The 23,198-nt window shown below is 50.3% G+C and overlaps 1 long non-coding RNA gene across 1 annotated transcript; it reads left to right on the top strand.

Moving 5' to 3' along the window:
- Positions 1–19,254: 19,254 nt before the first annotated feature.
- On the top strand, positions 19,255–22,612 carry LOC114883664. Its single transcript, XR_003790645.1, has 3 exons — positions 19,255–19,455; positions 20,083–20,223; positions 22,186–22,612. It is a non-coding gene; the product is annotated as an uncharacterized LOC114883664 (long non-coding RNA).
- The last annotated feature ends 586 nt before the right edge of the window (positions 22,613–23,198 follow it).

Raw genomic sequence — 23,198 nt, 5'->3', positions numbered from 1 at the left:
TTTTTTCCCCATATGCCTCTTACAAGGACATTGTCCTATAATCCAGGATGATCTCTTCATCTCAAGATCCTTAATTATATCAGCGAAGACCCTTTTTTTCAAATGAGGTAACATTCATGGGTTGTGGGGTTAGGACATGCTCATGGCTTCAGGGGGCTACCACTGAACCCACACACACTCCTACCAAGGAAAGAGCATTGTGTAAAATTCCTTTTTCCCCTCACCACACAGGATATTCTAATCTTTTTGAAATGTTTGGTCAAGTTGATAAGGTAAAAAGGATCTCTTGCTTCAAAGTGCATTCTGTTCTGTTCTTTTCTTTTACTATCAGTGAAGAGAAACATATTTTCATCTGCTCGCTGGTCATTTGTTTTTCTTATTTTGCAATTCTTATTTCACATGCTTGTTGGTCATTTTTCTTATTGTTTTACTGATTCATGTCCTTTGCTCAATTCCTTATTAGGTATTAGTTGTCTTCTGCGTGTGTGAGAGCTCTTTGTAGATTAAGGATATTGAACCTTTATTATATCTTGTAATTATCTTCCTAATTGGGCACTTGCTTTGGGAGGTTTTTTCATAGTTCTTCAACATACATAACTTTTAAATTTTTTTGTAGTCAAAGCTTCGAGAGCATTTTACCGTCAGGCTTTTCCCACTGACATTATTTTCATCTAGCGCTTTTACAGTTTCACTTTTATATTTAATTTTTTGTTATCTCTGCAATTTATTTTAGTGATGGTGTATGTTAAGGTGTATTGCTTTCCCCCCTCATTATTGAACAGTTGTCTTAATACCACTTAATAAATAGTTCATATTTTCCCTATTGATTTTAAATGATACCTTTATAATATATTCAATTTGACTTCTGGTTCCAGTGACCTAGCAGACTGAGCTAATGGTGACACTCCCCTCACTCCTTATGCTAAGGAACATCAACAAAACTTAGCACAGCAACAGAAATAATTAATCTTGAAAAAAAGAATGGGAAACTCCCAGGTCCTGGAAGTTGGGAGGGGAAAACCAGAGCCAGGAACTATTCCGTAACATACAACCCCCAAAAGGGGCACCTCAGTGAAGAGGTGCTGACAGCTAAAAAATAGAAACAACAGGAGGAAATGATCTACCACAAGGGAGAATTAGCACAGTGTGAAACTGAGATCATAGCACAGTCTGAAAGAGACTATAAACCAAGTGTGCGTTAAATTATTAAAAGAAAAAAAGGTACCATAAGCAAATAAAAAGATACCTTAAAAAAGAGGCAGATTTGAAGGAAAACAAAGATCTAAGAATGAAAAACAGCCACTGAAACTAAAATTTCAATGGGTGTGTTAAATAGCAGATTAGACACAGCTGAACAAATGTTCATGAACTTAAAGATAGAACTGAGAAAATTACTCAGAATGCAGCCTACAAAGATAAAAAGATAGAAAGACCAAAAATAGAAGCAAACAGGATAGAGTGAGGAGGTCTGACATATGTCTTAGAGGAGACCTAGAAGAAGGGAGATTATGAGGAGAATGGAGGAGAGATCGTATTCAACATGATAATGTCTGAGAATATTCCAATAGTGATGAAAGACACAACTCCTCAGATTTAAGAGGTGTATTAATTCCAAGAAGGATAAATAACAGTTAATCTACACCTAGATATAGATACTAAATATGTAATACTAAAGACAAAGAAAATTACTTAAAGCAACCAGAAGGAAAAACTGTGCTCTCAGCACTTTGCACACTAGCTCTTTAAGTCTTCAAAATAACACTCTCAAACCTTTTAAGAATGGAAAATTGAGGCACAGAAAGTTTAGCTAATCTTTATTACTTCATGTTACTTTAGTAATTCTTGTTACAATAATGGCCCCTGAAGAATCACACTTCCCCTTGACAGTACCCTTTTGTGATGTGACTTTGCTGCTCCTGCCTTCAAGAGGACACACTTGTCACAAGGGAGAATCTTAGTCTATTTCCCCACCCTTGAGCCTGGTCTGGCTTTGAGACTTGCTTTGACCGACAGAATGCAGCCAAGATGATGTTGTGTGATTTCCAAAACCAGACCTTAAGGAGCCTTGTAGCTTCTAGTTTTGCTGTCTTAGATCACTCACTTCTGCCCTCTTGTCAAGAAACCCAGTGTAGAATACTGGTGGAAGAGAATTGAGATGACCTACCTGACAGCCAGCACCAACTGTCAGGCTTTTGACTGAGGCCATCTGAATGCTTTACCCCATTCAAACCCCAGATGAGAGCAGCCACATGAGTGACTCTAGGGGAGATTAGCAGAAGAACTTCCCAACTGATCCCAGCCCAAATAGCAGAATTGTGAGCGGTAGATACTTGGGCACAAAATTACACAATTATTAATGGCAGGGCCAGGATGTGGACCTAGGCAGCCAAGAACTCCAGGTCATACGCTTTGACCACAATCCCACACAGCCTGCAAAGAAACAACAAAAAACATCAACAACAATAAAGGCCAAAAGAAAATACAGTAATAATATATCCAAGATGATGAAAGAAAATATTTGTCAACTGAAAATGTCTTTCAGCTAAACTACCTTTAAAGAGTGAAAGCAAAATAAAGACATTTTGGACAAAGACTGAGAAACTTTACCACTCACAGAGCTTTGCTGAAAGAACTCATAAAGGATTATCTAAGGAGGAAGGAGATCAAACCCTGTATCAGGTATGTGATGAGCAGTGAGCAAATATATTAAAATGTAGGTAAAATCTAAATAAGAGTTGGCTGTAAAAATTAATAATAATAACAAATGTAGGCTCAAAACAAGATGGAACCAAAATACTAGGAAATCATACATGGTGATTGGAATCTATAATTGGAGTTAAATCACTATAAGACTTTGTACTATCTAGGAGGAGGGTGGAGAATTTTGATTTAGATTATACTAAGTCAATTATGCCTGATAAAATTTAAAGATAACATCTAAAATGCAGAAATGGAATGTATAACTTTTATACTGACAGAGTGAAAAGGGAAGTGAAGAAAATGCAGTCAGTCCAATAGAGAGCAAAAAAGAGGAGGGAGGGAAGAAAGCTACTGATTTTTTGTATGTTTATTTTATAACTGACTACTTTCATAGAGCTCTTCTAATATCTAATACTTTTTCACTTGCTTCCTTTGTGCTTTCAAGTAGACAATTATCCACAAATAATAATTTTGTCTTCTTTTTAGTGGTTGTCCTTTTGTATATGTTTCTTGTCTTATTGCATTGTCTAGAACTTTCAGAGCCATGTAAAATTATAGAAGCATTATTAAGCATCCTTGCCTTATTCTGGACATGGCTCAGAATGCTTCCAGTATTTTACCATTAAATATGATATTGGCTTTTGGCTTGAGATAGATATTCTTGGTCATTGAATTAGTCAGGATAAGTAGATTATGCTGCAGTAACAAATAACGTCAAAATATCATGGCTTGAGAGAAGTTTATTTCTTGTTCATATTAAGTTAGCTGTGGGTTCAGACAGTTCTCTAGGACAGCAGTGACTGGCTCAGCTTTGCGCCTCCACATCACCAAATGCTCCTGTGCTTACTGAAGCAAGGGATATGGAATAGGAGGGTCTTGTACCAGCAATTAAGCGCTTCTACCCAGAAGTGGCACACAGTAGCTCACATGGCCCTGCTTAACCCCAGTGGAAAGTGCAATCCCAGCCTAGAAGGAGGACTGGAAAGATTGGCAAACATTGCAGATGTCACCAGAACCATGTTAAGGAAGCATCCTTTCATTGCTAAGTTTAGACTTGGGACCCTGAAAGACCCTAATAGTCAACTTGAAAAGTCAATTGGCATTGGCTGTCTGATCAGTAGCAGAGGATGCTAGTGTAAAGAAAAAGGTGAAATCATGCATTCATAGGCCCTGATGGCTACTGTCTCCATTGGAGCTCAGCTATACATGTCTCCCTCTTTAATTCCATGAGGGCTCTGAATCTTTATAAGGAATCTTCCCCTTTTCTGAGCTCATTTGAGCAGATTTCTGTTTCTTCTGCCACAAAGAGTCCCAACCAGGATAATTTGCTGGTGCTTTATTTAGGAGTTTTGTCATATTCTTAAGCAGGACTGGTCTATAGTTTTGTGGTATCTGCCAACTCTTCGTTTTAAGGTTATGCTACTTTTTTTTTTTTTTTTTTTTTTTTTTTTTTGCCGTACGCGGGCCTCTCGCTGTTGTGGCCTCTCCTGTTGCGGAGCACAGGCTCCAGACGTGCAGGCCCAGTGGCCATGGCTCACGGGCCCAGCCGCTCCGCGGCATGTGGGATCTTCCCGGACTGGAGCACGAACCCGTGTCCCCTGCATAGGCAGGCAGACTCCCAACCACTGCGCCACCAGGGAAGCCCCTATGCTACATTTTTAAGATAGCTGGGGAAGTTCTCTATCTTTCCTGTATCCTGAAACAGAATGTTTGAAATAGTTGAATATTTGCCAGTAAAAGTGTCAGCGCCAACACTTCTCTAGGAAGTAGCTCTTTACCTACCTTTTCCATTTACTCTGTAGTAATAGATTTTTTTTGGTTTTCTTCTACTTGTTGGATTAGTTTTAGTAATATGTATTTTCCTACAAAAATATCTGCTTATTCATATTTGCAAATTTATTATCATAAGGTTTTACTTAATATAATTTAATTAAAAAAATTTGTTCCTATTGTGCATTCATTTCTCTCTGCTTACTATCATTGGACCTGCTAGAAGTTTTCCTAATTTATTAGACTGCCCAGAAAAACAAGTCATCGATTTATCTTTTATTTCTATTTTTCTCTTCTCTAATTTCTTAAATTCTGCTTTTTATCTTTTTTGCCTTCCGCCCTTTCTTATTTAAAAAATTCACATCAGTGAGCTATGAATTTTCCTCCCTGTTACATTTTAACCACCTTCCCATGTGTTCAGATATGTGGTATTTGCAGCATTATTATTTTAAAATAGCTTGTCGTGTAGGTTTTATTTAGAATTATTTACAAAAATGGTTATTAGTTTTCAAAAGGTTGGCTTTTTAATTTAAATTTTTGTTAATAATTCCTAGCTTAATTGCATTGTGGTCAAAGAATGAGGCTTTCGGGGACTTCCCTGGTGGCGCAGTGGTTAAGAATCTGCCTGCCAGTGCAGGGGACACGGGTGGGTTCAAGCCCTGGTCCGGGAAGATCCCACATGCCGTGGAGCAACTAAGTCTATGAGCCACAGCTACTGAGCCTGCGCTCTAGAGCCCGCAAGCCACAACTACTGAGCCCATGTGTCGCAACTGCTGAAGCCCACGCACCTAGAGCCTGTGCTCCGCAACAAGAGAAACCACCGCAATGAGAAGCCGTGCACCACAACGAAGAGTAGCCCCTGCTCACCGCAACCAGAGAAAGCCTGTGCGCAGCACCGAAGACCCAACGCAGCCAAAAATAAATAAACAAAATTAATTAATTAATTAATTAATTAAAAAAAAAGAATGGGGCTTTCACTATATGTGCTTTGGGGATTATATTGAATTTTTCTTTATGGTCTAATATATGATCAATTTTCATAAATGTTTGATGGGTTCTGGCAAAGAAATGAGTATCTTTTATTTGTCGGGTACAAAGTTTAACTATTAAATCAACCTTAATAATTATATTTTTCCAGTCCTATACAAACATGGGAGGGGGAGAACATTATGTAAATATGTCAAAGACAGAAGTATGTTAAGTCTCCTCCTGTGGCTTTTTGTTGTTGTTGTTGTTATCTTTCTATGTATCTAAGTTATCACTTCCTCTGGTCAGGTCTAATGCAATGTAGGACATAAAAGATTGTGACAATCAGATCTTTATTGTGACTTGTACTCTTTATCAATTCAGAGGACCTCTGTCCTATCTCATGCTTTTTGCCTGTGATTCTTGTTCTGATATGAATATTACTACCTTTGCTTTCCTTTGACTTGAACTTGTCTCATGTACCTTTGCTCAATCTTTTATTTTTAACTGTTTCATGTCCTTTGGTTTTGAGTGTATTTCTTACAAGCACCGTATAGTTAGATTTCCGTCTTAGTTTTTGTTTTATCCAATCTGAGAGTCTTTGGTATTTTACTAGGAAAACATCATGCATTTACATTCATTGTTAACATTGACCCTGCGCATCTCACTTCTATGGAAAAGCTGGTCTCTGCCTTTTTCTCTTCATCCTCTCAGCTGCTTCCTTTTGTTCCTGCATTTTGTTTTATGGACTTTGACTTTTTGCTTTAGTCTTTTGCAGACTTTGGTTAGTAGCTATTTCATTTCTAATTGTACTCGAAGTTATCTTACATTGATAAAAGTCTTTCATTTGTAGCTGCCTGATCATTCAAGGAGAAATCCCTCTTATTTAAGAGGTCTCTCAGGTCCCTTTTGATCCACATTGATGTGACTTAAAGCTCTAGATTCAGATGGTCAGATTATTATTTTTCCATTCTATGATTTGTCATTTAAGAACAATTTTTGACACTTGTCTTTAGTCTGGAAGTGATACTGACAATAAATCTTTAGACCTGCTGCTTTTTAGCTGGTTTCAGGCTTCTTAAGACACAGGGGTTATCATTCTTAGACTCCCAGCTGATGGGAGCATATCTTTCAGTAACAAGTGCTCAGTATTTCCCCCAAACCTCATAAACATGGCTCCCTCATCACTTAGCATGTCACAATCTAAACCAGCCTGGGTTTGTTCTTTTATAAGTAACTCACTTTCCTTCCTGGAGGCATATACAAGTTGTCATTATTTGTATAAATCACATTGTTTTCCAGAATGTCTCAGTAGAGGCCTCTATTTATTTCCCCCAGAATGCAGTGAACCTTTGCAATCTGCATATTCAGATCTTTTTGCTTGGTTTTAAGGCACAGGTGAATTTTCCTCATTATATTCTAAGTTATCTCTTATTCTAGCCTTTTCTTCAAGAATCCCAGTTATGCGTTTGCTGTCTGCTAATCCTCACGACTTTCTCATGCTTTGTTTTCATCTCTCGATTTCTGCCACACGTTTTAGAAAATGTCTCAAGGTTGGCCTCTCCCCATCACTGATTGCATTTTCTGCATTTCAATTTCTGCTTTTCACTGTCTCTAGTATGGACTTGAACTCTGCTACTATGTTTTTTCTTTCCTTGTGATCTTTCCTAACCCCATCTGTCTTAGTTTCCTAGGGCAGCTATATGAAATGACTGCAACTGGGTGGCTTAACACGACAGGAGTGTGTTCTCTCACAGTTCTGGAGGCCAGAAGTCTGAAATCCAGGTGTTGGCAGGGTTGGTTCCTTCTGGAGGCTCTGAGGGTGAGTCTGTTCCATGCCCCTCTCCTGGCTTATGGCATTTCTTGGCTTATAGCTGTATCACTCCAATCTCTGCCGCTACCTTCACACGGCCTCCTCCTGTTTCTCTCCTGTCTGTGTTTCTCTTCTAACATGGACACTTATCATTGGATTTAGGGCCCACCCAGTTCATCCAGGATGATCTCATCTTGAGATTCTTAATTATATCTGCAAAGACCCTTTTCCCAAGTAAGGTTACATTCGCAATTACCAAGGGGTAGGACTTGGACAGGTCTTTTTGGAGACCACAGTTCAAGGCACTACACAATCCACGTCCACGTCCCTTTTTTTATATCCTCATGCTGCCTTTTCCCATCTGTCGGGGCTGCCCTGTGCTTTCCCGCTCCTGTTTTGCAGAGCACGTCTTTCCGAAAGGTTGCCACACCGTTTCCTGACGTCTTCTGGTTCCTTTAGGAAACTGCTGTCAGCCGCCTGCTCTCAAGTGTTGCAGAATGCTGATTCCCTTTCCATGTTCAGCAGTGTTCTTTCACAGTCCTTTGTGGTTGATGCTTTTGCCTCCGTATTGTCCCTCAGACACAGAAACATTAACCCACACTCCAGGATTTTAAGTAGACAGGATGTGTAGATTGCCTCTGGTCCTGTCCTCTTATTACTTGTTTGGTGGCTCCATCCCATTCTCAGGGTCTGGTCTGGGCAACAGGATCAAGTGGGCTTTGCTCAGTCCATGTCCCAGTTTCCAGCAGGTTCTGCCAACTGCAGCCCTGCTGAACGAAGGTGGCATCCGCTCTGGTCCAGCTAAATGGTTCTTGGATTTTCTGAACAGATAAAATAAGCAAAAGTCCCAGCATGCACTGCTACTGGGGAGTTTCCTAGTGTGCTCCCCCCGCACTCCCCCTACAATGATCACCTTTGCTTCCCAGAATCCCATGCACCATGAAAGCCCCCTGCTTGCCCACTTTCTCTGAACGACTAGGGGACATTACTCCAATAGCATCTGTGGGAGAGGGACAGCTATCCAGTTTTCAGATTGGCACAGATTCCGGGTCTCTGACTGGGGGCAAATGATGGAGGAGGTTCTGAGCCCCTTCCTACCTTTGTCCCCGGTCTCTCTCCAACACCGGCCCCCCACCCCCACTATTATCATCAGCATGGGCTCCTCCCAGATTCTGGCATGGGGTTGGCAGCTGTTTCCCACAATGAGTAAGGTTTCGTATTTCTCACTACGTTCATGGGTATTTAGTGGAAAACTAAGAATGGCTCTATCAGGGTTTCTAGTTACATGTCATCTTATATAGAAGTCCACAGGTTTTTAGTGCTTTTTTTTTTTAAAGCTCAGACTCACTCATTCATGCACGTTTATTTATTCAAAAAAAGTAGTGTGTTCACGGCTTGGCTTCCTAGTGGATGTCAGGATAAATCAGCTAATAATACAGGAGAGTTCTGCAAAGATGGAGGAATAGGGAAAAGGCCCAGGCCCCCGCCTCTTCCTTCCTCCGCTCTGCAAACCTGACTTCTCCAGAGATCTCTCCGTCTTGAAGACCTTGTTCTTGTGCTCCCAAATTAGCAGTCTGTGAAATCAGACACATTTATTGAGAACTTTCTTTTGCTCCAGGCAAAAGTAAGGGGAAAGGAAGTAGTCTAGGGGAGAGGAAGATAAAATCGTTAGGATTCCTGCCCTCATGGTACACAGCTTCCACTTCCCTGCTGTAGAGCACGGTGCCTGTTTTCATCATGGTTTGTGATGATTGTTTGAATAATCACCTCACTAGACTCCTGTCAGATTGGCAGCCCCGTGAGTGCAGGAACAGTGTCTGTATCCTTGTTTGTTAGCACAGCTGGGACTGGGTAGGGCCGCCTGAAGGACAGGCCATCTGAGCTGGGCTCTGAAGGGTGGATAGGAGTTCTGTGTAGATAAGGAGGGTGGGAGCAAGAGAGAGGGGTGAAGTCTCTCTCTCTGGGGTCTCCTCAGCCCAAACTTGACCCTCCTTCTTGGCCTAGTTCTCACTGTGGTTTCTGCAGCGACATGGAGAAAGTTCCTCTCTGGATCTCTTTAGAGGCTGAACAGCCCCGTGTCTGGGCAGTGCTCAGAGAAGGATGAGGTCTGCAGGAACTGATAGCCAGGTTGCCTAGGCCTAAGAGCTCAGCTGGGGAGAATGGACAGAGGCCCATGTTTGCCTCCTCTGGGCTCCCTTTCTCTATCTTTTCAAAGCAGATATAAGTGGTGCCCGTCCCACCGTGGCAGCCGCGGGTTGTCATTACTTTCCAACAGGCACGTTCATGGCTGGGTCTCCTGGATGGGACCCAAAAGCCATTTGCCCGGGAGGCAGAATTTGAGTCAGGTCCAGCTGGGTCTTCCCATCCTTTATTTGCGCAATCCTATTAATAATTAACGATACAGTAATGAGAATTGCTTTTAATAGAATCTGTTGCCATCATGGCATTCTGTTCCCCGCCAAGGGTTTCCCCCAAAAGGATTCACGGTCACATGGCTGTGCCTCCTGCCACCTCACTGGAAGGTCCCCTGCCGTTGTCCTTCCCTCCTCTCTTCTGGGCCTGAGCCCCCTCCCTGCTGACCTGGAAGCCCCACTTTCTCCTCTACCATTTCCTGTCCCCTCCCTGAAGCCCCGCCCACCAGCCCCTCCAGGTTCCCGCTGTGGCGTGAGGCCGCCCCATCCCTCAGCCAAGCCTCGTCTGTCACCAGGGCAAACTGGTCCCACTGGGCAGGGACACGGACGCCCCCGGAAGCAGCTGTGTGCCCAGCCTGGGGCGGGCGTGAGACCCACACTGTGCATACAGAGGCTGACACTGGACCCAAAACTCACTTCCAGCAAAGGTCAGTAGGATGGGTGTGGAGGAAAGGAAACCTGGCCAGGACGGCTTAAGTCCTGGCTGGGCCACTGTTTATGGGACCGTGGCGAGTGTTGTCACCCGCCTCCAGCCTCAGTTTATTCACCTGCAGAATGGGGATGAAGATGGTCCCCACCCCACCAGAATGTTCTGGGGAGAAGGGGAACGAAGCAGATTTCAGGGGAAGCTCCTTAATACTCACTCCCAGAAAATACCCATGGCGTGCCCAGGGTTTAGCTATCGTGATGCTATTCTCTGTGGCCTTATTTATGATATCACAACTTGGAAACCACCTCCGTGTTCAATAATAGGGGATTGGCTCAAATAAGTGTGAGCGTACCGACACTGTGGGCACTCAGCTGCTGTTGGAAAGGGGCTTTGGGCCTGCTTCTGTGCCTAAGAGTCTCCTGGGACTCCTGGCGCATTGCAGTTCTGGGGGCCCGGGGCTGAGATCCTGCACTTCTTTTTCGTTTCTTTGTTTGCCCTGCAGTGCAGCTTGCAGGATCGCAGTTACCTGACCAGGGATTGGACCTGGGCAGTGAAAGCCTGGAATCCTAACCACGAGGCCACCAAGGAACTACCCCCACCCCTGCCCCCAAGATCCTGCACTTCTAACAGCTGCTACTTGGGGAGCACTCTCTGGGTACCAGCGGGTAGAGGCCTTGGGTGGCGGAGAAGTTTGAGTTCTGCTGGTGAAAGGAAGAACCAGGTTGCAAACCAGAATGTTCTGTGATCCCCTTGCTGGGCTCAAAGCAGAGCTCATGCTGAATACCCAGTACAAAGTCTGGAGGCTAGAGGCTCAGGCACTCAAAGTGCTATGGATGGGTGATGAATTATAGATCATTTAAATGTTTCTCTTTGGTTTATCTTAATTTCAAAATTATCCACAGTTAACGTGTATTACTTTCGTAAATGGAGAAAAATGTAATTTTCTTTAAAAAAAGAACAAATGTTCTCTGCCTTTCCCTACAACACAAGTCAGGGTGATATTCAGTGTGGAAAGATGGGAACGCTGCGGAGACGAGGATCAGTGTGGATTCCGGCCTCGCTCCAGAGCCTGTGTGCCGGGCTGTGGGCTGGCCTGAGCCAGCCACGAGGCTCTGGTGCTCAGCACGTCCCTATGCCAAGCTCAGCCCTCTGCACCCAGCGTCCCTGTCCCCCATACCCCCGGGAGGGGACCAGCACAAGGCACTGGTACCAGCTCCACTTCGCAGCTGAGGGAGCCAGCTGGGAAGTGAAGGACCCAACCAGGGTCCCTCAGCTCCCTGGGGGGGGGGGGGGAGGAGGGACCTGCCAGGAGGAAGCCCCTTCCTCCTTGAAGGTCTTCTTTTGGCCACTAGTCAGGGCAGCCTCACCGGAAAAACAGGTGATGAAGAGCTTTTAAAATTAGCTGGAGTTTTTATGTCCTGGGGGAGGCAATGGGGAGCCATTGAGTGTTCTAAGTGAAGACGAAATGATTCAAGTTGTGAGCAGCTTGGAGCAGAGAGCTGTGGCGACAGGAGACCCCGACCCAGGCCAGGAGGTGATTACAATAGGCTGGGCTGGATAATACAGAACAAGGACAATATTAGTTAACATTTACTCAACTCCTATGATGTCCAAGGACATGATAAACACTCTTCACTTAATCTTTCCAACAGCCTTAGGACGGTGCTGTGGTTCTCCCCATTCTGCAGATGAAGAACTGAGGCTCAGTGCCTTGAGGAGGTGCAGGTGGGATGAGGACCCAGGTCGTGTGACTTCAAAGTGGGTACCCTTAGCACAATGCTACCCCACAGAGAGAACAGAGGGAAAGGAAGATGGGTCCCAGGGAAGGAGTGGGGTGTGAGGATGGAGCTGGAGTGGGATGGGGTGGGATGGAGCCATCCTTTGACCATCACTAGTGACCCCATCTCCCAGGCAGGCCTTGAGCCAAGCTAGAGGGTTGGAGACAAACAAGACGCAGCCCCTCCTGGACAGTCTAGTGGAGGTGAGAGACGAGTAGGCAGACCGTGGCACAGGAGGGAGAGAAAGCCCCGGCTGAGTCCTAAAGAATGAACAGCTGATCCGATGACACAAGAGAGAATTCCGGTCGTCCGAACAGCATGTGCAAGGGCACAGAGGCCAGAAGGTAGCTGGTCGGGCTGGAGCAGAGGTGGGGGGGCGGGGAGGCTGCAGGGGTGGGCAGGAACCAGAGCCTTCAAAGCCATGGGAAGGAGCCGATTTCGGGCATTTGCGTTACTGGGTCATCGTGGGCTGGGGTGACACTTCACCAGAACTGCAGGGCCCTTTGTGGAGTGTGGATCATTGGGGGCCGTCCTGGAGAGGGTCCTGGAAGAGGCTGGTATGGCGTTCCAGGTGGGAGACGGAGGAGCAGTAGAGAGAGGCACGGTGGCTGGGAGGGGGTGCAGATGTGCAATCCCCTAGGGAGGCAGAGTGGCTGCACACTGCGGGAGGCGTGAGGAGGAGAGGAAGCAGGATGGCTGGGTGCCACCCATGGGCGGTGGTTCCCAGAGAGGGGGCGATGAAGTCTGGGGGACTCACTCGCTCTGTGGGCAGCAGAAAGGGGCAGGTGTAGAGGACTGCTCTCCAGGGTGCCCTGGATGTCCCACACCCTAGCGGTGGTCCTCCCATGGGGCTGCTGGGAAATGCTGGCCCCTGTTGCTGTGGCTGCGGGCCTCCACTACAGGGCTCTGGCTGGAATCTCTGATGGGGTAGAAGGCGCCAGCCCAAATGATGCTGGAGCTGCCTTGAGCTGAGGTAGGGGCGGCATCTCATCAAATCCTCCCTCCAGCCTCTCTCAGCAGGAACATACTTGGGGTAATTTGCAGAGGGGGGAAACTTGAGGGCTGGTGTCCTGTACCCAAGGACACACATCTGGAGGGTGATGGGATCCATCGGAGAGGCTCTGAGACTGTCCCTGGGCACTTTGCTTGTCCAGGCCAGAGGAGGTGGGGGAGAGTGCATTGTGACCCCTGCTCTCTGGGAGCTAGCGCCCCCCTGCCAGCCTCTGCCCAGGGACATCAAGTAGTGGGGCGTGGTGTCCTGGAGCCTTGGTGGGAGATGGCCCTGGATCAGGAACGTGAGAGTGGGGGAAGCAGCCTGCAGAGGGGACAGGGGAGACAACCCGAGCTGCAGCCTTCCTTAACAGCGCCCCCCTGCTTCCTGGGAAGCAGACAGCCCACTCTGCACAGTGTCACACAGGCACTGCACCCAGCAGATACAGCCAGAAACTGGCACTGCCCACTGGCCCGGCTCAGCCAGCAGCCAGGACCACAGAGGTTGAGACCTTTGGGCTGGGAGCGCTTGGGTCTCCATCTCTTAATTCCATGGCTGTTACCCAGTTAATTCTCACTGAACCTTATGGGGTGGGTACTATTACCATCCCCATTTTACAGACGACGACACTGAGGCCCAGAGAGAATGACATGAGCTGGAGCCTGAAACTTGCAAGGTGCAGGGCCTGCCCTCCCAGTAGACACCAGTGAAGTCCAGCTCCTTGAGTGGTGTCCTCACGCACAGCTGGTGAGGGGCCTTCATCACCCCACGTGAGTAGCTGTAAACTGAGGCTCAGCCTGGGTGGAGACTGGGGCAAGGTCACACAGTCAGGCTGCAAGGCCCCTTCCCCTGCCCCATGCCACCCATCGGCCTCCCTGCCGACCCCCACAGAGGGGAGTGCCAGGAGGTCCACGGGAGGAAGCCCCTTTCTCAGGGCCAGAAGGGAAGAAGAAGAGACAGGGGCGGGTGATCCAAGGTTCTGATCACCTGAGCTGCTGAGACCTGGCTCAGCTAGCCCAGGGAGGTGGCCCTGGCCAGCAGACCCGGGCAGCTCACCACACACGCAGATGCCCCAGGATGCCCCAGGAGAGTAGGAGTAGTCAGAGACAGAGCCAGCTTCATCTCATCACATCCATGCATGGTACTGTGGAAGCCAGACCTGGAGGTTCTAGAGCAATGTTCTGGGAGCTCAAAGGAGCCTCAGTCCCCCAGCCTCCCAGGCCAGGTACCCCCGCCCCAAGATGGGATCCCCCTGGCAGGCAAACCAAAATCATTTGGGAAATTCTACAAGCTCTGTCCCTGTGTTGGAAACAAACCATCCACGTCAGCACATGAAGGCACTGAGAAGTCCCGCAAGAAAGAACCCTGCTCAATTTTGCTTAATCCAGCCTTGCCCACAATTTACTGAACCATGAACTCCACTTTTTCCATGAAATATGTATTAGCATCTGTGGCACATTAAACATGGCCACAGATTCTTTGGCACTCCCGTCATCGAGAGGCGGGGTCTATTCCCCCTTCCCTTCAGCCTGGGTGGGCCACGCGACCGCTTTGACCAGTGAGGACGGCAGAAGCGACGCTGGAACAGTTCCAGAACTGGCCTGGCAGCTTCACCTCTCGCCTCTTGGAGCCTTGAGTCTTGACACAAGAAATCCAGTCTAGGTTGCTGGAAAGGGTATAGGATACAGCAGCAAGATGAGGCCATCCTCGGCACCCAGCCCAGCGGAGCCTTCAGATGACCCCGGCCTCAGCTGCTATCTGCCTACAACTGCATGAGAGACTCCAAGCAAGAACCTGCCCAGCTAAGCCCCATCAACTCTGGCATCACCAGGAAGACTAATAAACTAATGCTTGAAACCACTGCACTGGGGGTGGTTTATCACACAGCAGCGGATAACTGGAACAGCGCCCTACAGACCCCCTCAGGTGATGACAGACCTCCACCCCATCCTCCTTGTCCATCACACCATGCCAGACCCCTCAGTCCTTGCACCATGCCTTTGTTCAGGGCACGCCCTCTGCCTCCTTTTCTATTTGGGAAGATCTTTCTAGATGGAGCTCTTAGGAAGCCTCCACTATGAAGACTTTTCTAACAACCATCAAGGCAGCTGCGGTAACCCAAGGCTGGGATCTGCCTGGGCTCGCACTTGCCAGCTGTATGAACTGGGACAGGTTTGGGCCTCAGTTTCTTCAACTGTAAAATGGGGATAATAATGGTAATTACTGCATGAGGCTGTTGCGTAGATTTAACAAGGCAGCAGGGGTAAAGCCTATGGTAGGTGCTGTATAAATGTGGCCATTACTAGCTTCTCAGTTCCTCCGTTGGCATATGGCCTAACACTGGGAGAGGGGCATTTGCACTCTGGCTCCCCGGGACCAGGCATTCACTCTCCACAGGGTAGGTCTCCTGTAGCTCACCCAAGCACGGCCTCGTGAAGCTGCTGGTGCTCAAGGGAGGTTTGGTGGAGGATGAAAGGCTCAGAGACTCCTCGACCTGTCCTCCTGGGAGGATACTTGGAGATTAGGGAGCACAGCTCCCTTATTTTTACTGAGTCCCAGAGAGATAGTGGGCCTGACCCAAGGTCACACAGCTGGCTCTGGAACTGGACCCCAGGCCTCAGCATGCCATCCGTGCCTTGTCTGACACGGGGGTCCCCAAGTCTCAGGGACTGGCCTCTTTGACTCCCCTAGTCCCTCTTGTGTCCTCCCTGTCCCTGGAGCCTCCTGAGGTGCAAGTTACCCCACAGCCTGATCGCTGGCTCCATGGTGAGACCCACTGGCTGCGGAGGGCACAGCCTGACCGAGGGTCCTCCTCATTCTCCCTTTTCTCTGTTCTCTCCATAGATGCGATCAGCGAGGGAATGTGAACTGGGCACCCATAACGTGCCAGGCGGAGATGCAAGCTGTCCTGCCAACCACAGACGGCCGTGGGGAAACCCCAAACCTGCATTAGCGGAAAGACGTGCGGATGCTATCAACTACCCCGGCCTGCAAGTGAAGCAGCATGTGAGAGCCTGACACGTGGCCCAAATCCCAGCCGCTCCTCTCACTAGCTGGGGGATCTTGGGTGTGTTACTGCTCCGAGCCTCACGTTCCCCATCTGTAAACTGGGGGAATAAGAACCCTTCCACCAGGGATGAGCTCCATTTTGGAGAGCCTGGGGCCATGTTGGGCATCTAGACCAACGCCCCTCCTTCAAGATCTGACAGCCCCTCCCACCGCCTCTCCGCCCTTTCTTCCTGTCAGTTCCTAGGTGGGTTCTGGTTCTAAACCCACTTGGGGTGTCCTGGGGCTCAAGGAGGATAGAGTCTAGAACCTTTGGGGAGGATCATAGGGTCCTAGAGAAATCCTTCCTGCAGAGGAAAGGTGGCTGGCATGGGCAGGGCAGGCCTCGGGCTAGGGTCCCACAGGCCTCAGACACCAATGCCAGTCCGTGTGGGAGCCATGGGATTCTCTCTCCCAGGGTTTGTGGGGATGAGTTTGTGTGTTTGTTTCACAGAGAGGGGTGTGTGTGTGTGTGTGTGTGTGTGTGTGCACGTGTGTGGTGTTTGCCCGGTGCGGGGAGCTGGGGACAGGGAGGGGGTGGTCCTGCAGCTGCCTTCAGTCCCAGGAGAGCTCCACAAGCCAGGCCTGTCCCTGCCTCTAGGGCAACCCCAGGACCCTGATTTGAGAGCATTGCTACTGCCCATTGCTGCAGCCGGATTAGAGCTGAGAGCTTCAAACAGAGCCCTCCTGACAACAGGCCTGGAGGCCGGCCTTAAAGGGGCCGCTGAAATTATAAATAGCCACCTTCCCAGTGACTCCCCAGTCCTTCCGGGGGTGGGGGGAAATGTTCCACCAGCCCCTTCACCATCTTCCAGTCCAGCCGCCAGCCAGCTTCAGGGAGGGCGGGTGGGGCAAGGAGGAGCTGGCGCCTGTCAGAAGGGTTGTGCTCAAAAAAAAAACAAACAAGAGTTCCTATAGTAAAGGACACACTGGTTTGAAGTTGCAGGGAGCAGGGAGCGTCTGCCAAGAGACCCAGCTGGTGACCCTGAGGATGCTGCCTGAGGATTCCTCCATTATTAAGGAATATGCTCCCTCTCCCCAGCTCTTTTGCGCTTCTGTGTCAGGCTCAGAAATGGCTTAAGGGGAGGGGCTGGCATTCAACTCCGGGGTCTAGGCAACCATGCCATCCATCTGGCCTCGCTGGAATTCAGTTTCCCCACTCCTGGAGGAGAAGAGACAGGCAGGGAGGAGAGACAGAGGGAGCAGGCAGTGCAAACCGAGGACCCGTTCTGGGTCAGGCACCGAGGCAAGTGCTGTGAAGGGTCGGATCACCTCTGAGCCTAGGTCCCAGCTCACAAAAAGCGAGTCCGCAGAAGTCAATTTTGTTGAGCTAGTTAAATGGCTGGTAACCCCGCCCCCAGGTCCCTTCCATGCCCACCAGGCACTTCACCTCTCAGGGCCTCCCTTTTCCATCTGTGAATTAAAGGATAGACAAGGGCAACGATGACCTGCATTGGAGCGTCTGCCCTGCTGGCAGGGGCTGCTGTGGCCCCGTTGCACAGGTGGGAGACCGAGGCCGGCCAGGTGTGCAGGGACTTACAGCCCTCGGGACCACACTGCCAGGACAAAGCCCCGGAGGGATTAGAACTCAACTCCGTCTCATTCCACACCCGAGCTCTTTAAACTCTCCCTTTGTGCGTGCCTGTAACTGATTGCCCCACCAACTTATTAACTGATTGACTGATTACCTGCCACGGCCCCTCCTCCTGACGGGCCTTCCAGGGAGCCCCCTCCGACCCCCACGGCCCAGCTCACGTTCCTCCGACCACGCACCCCAGGTGCGCCCCCAACAAGCAGTGCGGGAGGGGGCGGGGCCTGGGCGGGGCTCCCGCGGCTTCCCGCCCCCGCCCGCCAGCAGCCGGCTTCTTAATCTGCAGCCCTCGTGGCTCTGCCTGTCGCCCGCCGGTTGTCAGGGAAACGACCTCTCCCCTCTGAACCTTCAAAGGGCTCCTCCCACTCCTGCGGGCGGGAGCTAGGGTCCTTGGATGAGAGACTGGGGAGACAGAGACGGGGGAGGGACACCCAGAGATGGAGAGACAGCGCAGCGAGAGGGAGAGACAGGGAGACAGAGACAGAGACGCACCCTGGCAGGGAGAGACACAGGCCGCAGAGAGAATGGAGGTGGAGAAAAAAGAGACCGTGACAAGAAAACGCACCCCCGCCCCTGCCACAGCAACAGAGGCAGAGAGATGGAGAGAGACAGTCACAGCCGTGTGCAGAGACAGGGAGAGAGATCTTGGGAGAGGCAGGGTCAGCATAGAGATGGGGGGTGGGGGACGGTGGACGGGGCCCCCCAAAGAGAAAAGACTAGGGCCAGCCAGGGGGAGAGAGTCGGGAGGGGGCGAACTTGTGAAAATAAATATTTATAAAATGAGAGTTTCTAAATTCTTTTTGCATTTCCGTAGTAAATTATTCATCTGTGTATCTCCCTCTCTCCTAACTGCTTAGGGAGCTGTCAAGGGGGGTGTGGCTTTCTGTGTTCCCCCCACCCCGCCCCGCCCCGTCTTCCTCCCCCACCCTCTTCCTCCCCCCTCCCCCACCTCTCTCCGTCTATCCCCTTCCCCCCTCCCTAATCCTCTCCTTCCTGCCCCTTCCTTCCCTCCTCCTCCCTCTTCTCCCCACTCCGTTTCCTATCCCCTCTAACCCCTCTCCCGTCTCCCGCCTCTCCTCCTCCCCACTTCCCTCCTCCCGCTTCCCGTCTCCCCCTCCCCTTCCTGCGCCGGTTGGAGCTGAGCACCGGAGGCTGGCGGGGAGGGGCCGCCGCCCGGAGGTGACCGGCTGCCACGCTCTCGCGTTTCCTCCCCGCCTTAAATAAGAATAATCGTCTAAGTCAGCGGGGCTGGGATTAAAAAAACACTCGTCGCTGGCAGTCTGGCACCCCCAACCGGGACCACGGAAATCTTCTTCCAGAGGACTGGGGACGCTGGAGTTGGGGGGAAGGTGGAAGCTGGGCCAGGAGGGGGCTGCCGTCCCAGGAGGGCCCCGGCTGGAGCCAGAGGCCACACTGCTTCCAGGGGACCTTGCTGAGCCTCAGTTTTCTGCTCTGTGGGATGGGGCCAAAGACTAACTTCCTGTTCTCTAGGGCCACACCAGCTCTCAAATCTGTTTGTGAGTCTAGAAGTTTTCAAGGCCCCTCTGATCAATCCCCACAGCTGATCAGGCAAAAAGGAGGAACAGGGGAATGAGTCTTCAAGGTATGATGTGAGTTCCTAAAGTCAGGCAAGGAGTGGGGAAAAGCCCGCCCAGCCCCCAGTCACAGTGGGCCACACCACTCTCAGTCTGTGGCCTTGAGCACAGCCTCCGTTTCCTCGCCTGCAAACTGAGCCGTGATGCTTCCCTCCCCTTGACAGAGGACAAGGGCCCTCCCCCTGCGAACTGCTGCACGCCGCTCACGTCAGCGGCTAAGTGGCAGTTCCCTGCTCCATGTCACCTGTGCCCAGCCATCCCCCTCCTCGCCCAGCCTCCAGGTCACCTGCACTAAACAGCAACAGGAAAGAGGGCCGGAACCTCTTCTCTCCTAGCAAGGAGCAGTCAGCACCAGAGAAACCAAGGTAGGTGGCAGATCAGAGCCTTCCCTGCTACTGACACCAGCCTAGAAGTCAGGAGCAAACCTTTGGGGATTCTTCAGAGTTCTGCATCCTTTTCCTCCATGTGATGCTGCAGGTGGAAGGCGGCCTTCCCTTTCTGGGCCAGGAGGCCCGGGTGTCAGGTCCTGAGTTTGATTCGTGACCCTGCTGTTTGACCTTAGCCTTTGACCTTTCCCTCTGGGGCAAAGAGTTCCAAGGTTCCTTCCAGCCCCTTTCTGTTTAGGATTCTGTTTTCTTTTTTTTGCGGTACGCGGGCCTCTCACTATTGTGGCCTCTCCCGTTGCGGAGCACAGGCTCCGGACGCGCAGGCTCAGCAGCCATGGCTCACGGGCCCAGCTGCTCCGCGGCACGCGGCATCCTCCCGGACCAGGGCACGAACCCGTGTCCCCTCCATCGGCAGGCGGAATCTCCACCACTGTGCCACCAGGGAAGCCCTGTTTAGGATTCTTATCACTGCTGTTGACAGTGATGAGTGCCACTGGTCCATGACTCACTAGGTGCCAGGAGCAGTGCTCGGAGCCTCACAGCTCCTTTCAGCCTCCCCCCCACCCTTCTCATCTAGGGCCCAGTGACTACTGCCCCATTTTACAGATGACGACGCTGAAGCTCAGAGCGGGGACTTGCCTCAGATCAAGAGGCTGGACAGCGGCTGACGGGTGCTCTCGCTTTGGCGACACAGAAGGGTGTCCTCACCCAGCTCCCTGTGCTGCCCACAGGGACATCTTAGGTCAGGTCAGTGCTGCCCGGAGGGAAGGTGGCCCTTGGGATCAGAGTTGTCCAGCCTGCCCCAGCCTAGTGACCTCAGGCCCGACAGGACCCTCAGAAACACTGGTCTCTGATCTGAAGACTTCTCTTCGTCTTTTCCATAAGCACAGTGAGAAATGCATTGGGAAAATGACCCCCCTCTGGATAATTATCCCACATCCTGTGACCGGTGACACATTTGCTGGCCTAAAACAGTGGCTTTCAAGCCTCTGATAGACCCTAAGGGGCATTGGGAAAAGGGGGCAGGTGGGCTCCTGCTTCGTTCAGTATGGATCACTTGGGCAGGATCTGTCTTGAGAAGGAATAAGGCCCAAGGTTGAGGTGGGAAGGTGCATGTGAAGAACCAGTTTGAAACCCACTGTTGTAAATAATGAGGAGCCGTTTGGGATGGAGAATTGCGGCTTCCTGAAGTCCCCACTTACGTAACTTGGCTCTCCCCCGGCTGCCACCCCAAGGGTGAGCAGACAAACAAAACTGCAACTAAAGAGGCTTCTCCCAGGACTCTCTGGCCCAGAATCCTTTACGAGGTCATTGCATTCAGTCACTCAGACAGGGCCACCCAGTGGGTGCCGTCATACCCACAGTGTGAACGCGCAAACTGGGGCTCAGAGACCTTCAGTAATTTGCCCAAGGTCACACAGCCAGCACGAGGCTCAACTAGGACACTCGGGCTTCTGACACTGACTGCCCTGCCCTGAAGAAGCAGCACGGTCACCCAGCGTGTGTCATTGGCTCCTGCCCCCGTCCTGCTCCAGTCAGTGTCAAGCCATCCCCAGGGGTTTCTTTGGGCACCGGGAGGAATCACAGATGCTCAGGAACAGATCTGAGGAGCTGTTCAAATATATTCAGGAAAGAAAACAGCCACGGCCCCGGACAGAGCTGGTCCTGCTGTGGGCACTGCCATGCCCTCCACGTACCCACCCCTCAGCCAGGGCGCCTCTAGCCCCGCTGCAGGTGACAGCCATGTTTGCCACTCCCCGATGGAGTTGTCCCTAAAGTTCCAGAGCCCTTGTGCCTCCCAGAGGCCCCAAAGCAGGGCTGCGAGTCTTCCAGGAGCCTGTTTTCCATACATCCCTCACGTCTGTATTGGACCAGGTTCTGGGGCTGCCACCACGCTGCCCCCAATCAGGCCAGGCCCTGGTTAGTCCTGAGCGGCATTCCCTTCTTCCCTAGAGATGGAGGTCCCCTCGGGAGGGAGGTGAGACAGAAACAGCCTGGGGTTGGCCTACCTTCCACCTTGCCAGAGAGACCCCGACAGGTAGAACCCCCCGGGCCCAAGGTGGGGCCTGCTCTGAGCTTAGGAAGAGTCAGTGTTGCCGATGGTGGGTGGGGGATGGGAGACAGAACAACAGAGCAGAGGGTCAAAGTCACTTTTCCACCAGCTGAAGGCACAACTGGGCAAATTGGGGCGGGTCTCAGCCTCTGGGTGTCTGGGAAGCGAAGGAATGAAATCCCGGCTCCCATGTGTGGAGTGAATGGAACTCTTTTTGCAGGTGGGGAAGTCGTCAGCCCCTGCCCAGTTGGTACCAAACCCTGTGGGATCTGCTCCCTGGAGCTGGACCGGCCGCTTCCAAACTGGAAGCAGAGGGGGGAGGGGAGGCCCAGGCATGGCTGTGGATGAAGGATGGGGGAACTGGGAGGGGAGGGGAAACTAATACCGACTTTCAGTCCCACTCCAGTGACTCATACACCCCACCTTTAGCGAGAAAGTTAGAGATTTTCATCATCATTATCCTTAAAGGGGGTGGTTAGAAACGCTTAGAATCTATGAAAGAGGGAGATCGTTCATGCACACACGTTAACCATAGTTAGTCATCTCTGGGTCTCTGAGTGAGGAGTATTGATGACTTTCCCTTCTTGCTTGTCGCTTTCGGTGTTGCTTGAATTTATTTATTTATTTTACAAGAAGGGTGTTTTGTTTTTTTCCAGAAACAACAGTGATGTTACCCCAAAAGAGAAAAAAAAAATTTTAAGTCAACAAGACTAAACTCTGTAAATACCAAGACACTCTTCCAAAAAGATGCAGCAGATATGAAAACAACGAAGGGAAAACGTCAGAGGCTCATTGTTCCGCAGCCCAAGGAACCAAAGAACCAGACCCCGTGAGTCCCGAAGAAGAGAGAAGACGAGTTTCAGAAACTCGTGGAAAGAAAGCTCTTGGGGGAACACGAGTGCCTTTGAGAGGAGCCAGTAAGGAGCGGATCCATGAGGTCTCCAGCAAAGAGCTGGAACCCAAGAGGACTCGGCTCAGGCTGGGACTGTGACTCAGAGGCCGCTCTCTGGGCACCACGGGCAGTGTTTGCTCTCTGTAAGATGGGCATGGCAAGAGCGCCAGTATTAGGACTGGCATCGCAGAGCCGAGATGGGAAGGGCATCCCCTCTTCCTGCCTCCCTCCCCATCCCCCACCCTCCATCGGCAACACTGACTGGCAACACTGACTCTTCCTAAGCTCAGAGCAGGCCCCACCTTGGGGCCTGGGGGTTCTACCTGTCGGGGTCTCTCTGGCAAGATGGAAGGTAGGCCAACCCCAGGTGGCGGTCCTCTTTGGAAACGCCCTGGGATGGAAAACTCAGCTCCGTTAGCAACTGTTCTTAAAAGCCCCTCCTGACCCTGGGGGCAGCACCTGCTGCCAAAGAGCTGTCAGATGGTTCCATGCACCTGCCCTTTGACCAACAGATTCCATTTTTAGGAATTTAGACCACAGAAAGCCTCACACGGGAGACAAAGGGAAAATGCACAGGAAATTCATTGCATCACTGTTTATAACAGGAGAACTTTGGAAAGCGCCTAGACACCCATCCAGGGGGACAGATTACATAATGGGAAGGCACTGCCCAGTGGAGAGCAAAGAGCTGTAACGAATACCTGCCTGCTCCTTCAAGGAGTGGCAAGAGCAATAAGCCTTCGTCGGTATTTCAAGAAGGACACCTGGTTCACACCT

Source organism: Monodon monoceros, unplaced genomic scaffold, assembly GCF_005190385.1.
Source record: "Monodon monoceros isolate NGI ecotype Baffin Bay Population unplaced genomic scaffold, NGI_Narwhal_1 Super_Scaffold_5, whole genome shotgun sequence".
Classification (NCBI taxonomy): Eukaryota; Metazoa; Chordata; class Mammalia; order Artiodactyla; family Monodontidae; genus Monodon; species Monodon monoceros.
The sequence above is the reverse complement of the archived record's forward strand: the minus strand, read 5'-3'. Positions and strand labels throughout refer to the sequence as shown.